This window comes from Penaeus vannamei, chromosome 21 (assembly GCF_042767895.1).
Source record: "Penaeus vannamei isolate JL-2024 chromosome 21, ASM4276789v1, whole genome shotgun sequence".
Classification (NCBI taxonomy): Eukaryota; Metazoa; Arthropoda; class Malacostraca; order Decapoda; family Penaeidae; genus Penaeus; species Penaeus vannamei.
In genome coordinates, this window is record NC_091569.1 from 18,689,275 (window position 1) to 18,691,774 (window position 2,500).

At 42.2% G+C, this 2,500-nt stretch overlaps 1 long non-coding RNA gene across 1 annotated transcript in view; it reads left to right on the forward strand.

Annotated features, from left to right (window-relative positions):
* Positions 1-588: 588 nt before the first annotated feature.
* Positions 589-2,500, forward strand: part of LOC138865608 (uncharacterized) — a 41,358-nt gene continuing 39,446 nt past the window's right edge. The window contains exon 1 of the long non-coding RNA XR_011399426.1: positions 589-1,145. This is a non-coding gene — a long non-coding RNA (uncharacterized lncRNA). The remainder of the gene's footprint in view (positions 1,146-2,500) is intronic.

The following is a 2,500-nucleotide window of genomic DNA, read 5'->3' on the forward strand; positions in this document are numbered from 1 at the left end:
GTATTGCTACTTTATAGTTTTTACCTCTGATATTTCTATTACTTTCATAGGGCTTCCACCTTCGCACTGGAATATATAACGAAACTGGAGTAATAATCATATAAGTATGCATTCAAAATAATATAACGGAAAATAGGGTATTACGTATAGGTTCCTGGGCGAGGACTTAATAGGTGAGCAACTCGATCGATAATGCACGTGATTAAAAGCAGCTATCATGCAATCTGGCTGCAGCGAGGAGGGAGTGGATCACCTCGTCTGTGCTCACTCATCCTGCAGAATCGATAAATCGCTTGATTGTGCCATGGGATATTGCATGTATGGCAAGGACGTCTTATACGGTTAATTACGAACATGGCCATAAAGAAACGCAGATTAGCATGCTAGTGGTTGCTGTAAATACGCGGGCAGGACGACTGGAGTGTAGGGTGGGGGAGGAGTGAATTTACAGTTGTGATGCACTCTGGATTGAAACGAAAAATATAAAACTGGGGGATTAAAAACTGGAATCGTTCTATCTCACTCTCCCTCTCTCTCTCCCGACCCCTCTTGTTTGGGCTGTTCCGTCCACCCTCTGCCGCTGCCAAACCCCGACCCTGCTGCCTGTGCTGGTGTCCACCCTTTCAGACAATCACCCTTCATTTTTAAGGATTTGGCATCGTCTTGGGATTACGTCTGATCTTAACTAAACAGAGAAATGAAGGTGAGCGAGCAGCGAGAGAGGCCAGCGCGATCAGTGAGAGCCGACAACGAGCCAGGCGGGTAAACGCAGCTGGACAACCATCGGCCATCCCCACTCGCACTGAATGATCGCCAGCAATAAAAACCTGTTCTACCCTGCCTCCCTCCCTCCCCTCGCTCTTCAACCCTTTCTGCTTGCATGATGAAGGCAGGCAGCCCTTTAACACGCAGTCATGTTGTGCTTGTGGTCCTAACCGAGCGTTTTGGGAGGAATTCGCGCTAAAATCACACCTGAAGAAGAACAACGAAATGGCGGAGTCGCTTTGACGGGATCTTGACGATGTGCAAATGGCGGAGGATTATTTTAGCGCCAAGTTCACCGATTTTTCCCCGGCATTTTTGCTCTGTGCTTTGTTTACAGCGTACTGGACAGGATCAGCAGAATGTGCATCTCACCAGCCGAGGTTTGTACCAGCGCGTGTGTCCAATGCTCGTCTCACTACTTCATTACTGGACTGTTTTCATTAGCATTGAGCGTCGCGGAAAGTGCGCTGATGAGGGAAAACATCGCGGTTAGTCAGTTCACCTTTAATTTGTCATGCATTGTCTGCTGACGTCACCTCCTCATCTATTGTTTTGTGTGTGAGTAGATTTTTTTTGCATATTTTACCCACCTCAGATGTCCTCTCCGGTGTTTGTTTGCTTCTGTGTTGACTTAGTATCATCGACTTGTATTATTTCATTGATTAAATGGAACCGATCTGTATTATTTCACTGAATATATACATACATATCTTTTTACCCAGTCATAATCCAAGCTCAAGTACACATCCGTTGGGCGGGATAACGTCGCCAGATATAATAACAAGGGAGATAATGATGCCACCTAGGACGTCCCGCGAGCGTTCTTTATTGATTTTATAACGTTAGATATTTTTGTTCCGCTCAACAGTAGATTGCATTTTTACATGAGTATTACTCCCCTTGGAACTGTTGCATCCCACCGGAATAGAGACGAAAGAAAATATATTCCTTTAATTATTCATAAAGTAGACTTTTAAAGCAGAAAATTTATTCTCGATTTTCAAGCAGGAAATTAAAGAATTTTAGGACTATTCTAGTCACTGACCCAGTCAGAGCTGCGATTATTAATATCCCAGTGTTTTTACCCAAACTAAAAGTTGATTGCGTCATGATCATCGATATGTACCTGATAACGTGACTTGAGGTTTGTATTGTGAAACGTTTCTAACCCACTTCGTGTATGACAGGAAAATATTTGATTCCAAGAGCAAATCAAATCATCAATTTCGTGAAGTCGAATCTGAGTGGGAGTGAAAATAGAGTTTGGATAAAACGGTTTCCAAGCTGAAAACCGAAAGGCATTTTCTTCTCCAAAAGGAACATAATTTAAATATCTGGTCACACACACTGCACCCGGAATAATTGACTGAGAAATCCATATTTCGATTAAGTGAAAACTTTTCTCATTTACGTTGACAAAGTTCTAGGAAAACTCGGGCCACGAAAACAAAACTTTATTGTTTACTTTCTTTTGTTTTCGAAGTTATACAAAAAGTTTTGTGCATTTTTCTGATCAAGAACTCAAACAACTTCGTCAAACTTATTCAATCAATTAATCTCATACCAACTAACAACAAGACACCGGCCCAACTGAGGGAAAATCAAGAAAACAAATATCTGAAAACAAAAACATACCTATGGTCAGCAGTGGGACATAAAACCCGAAGATTAACATGATCACTTCTGTTCAATTATCTTGGGAAATGCTGCGAGGCGACGTATGCAAATTCCAGAC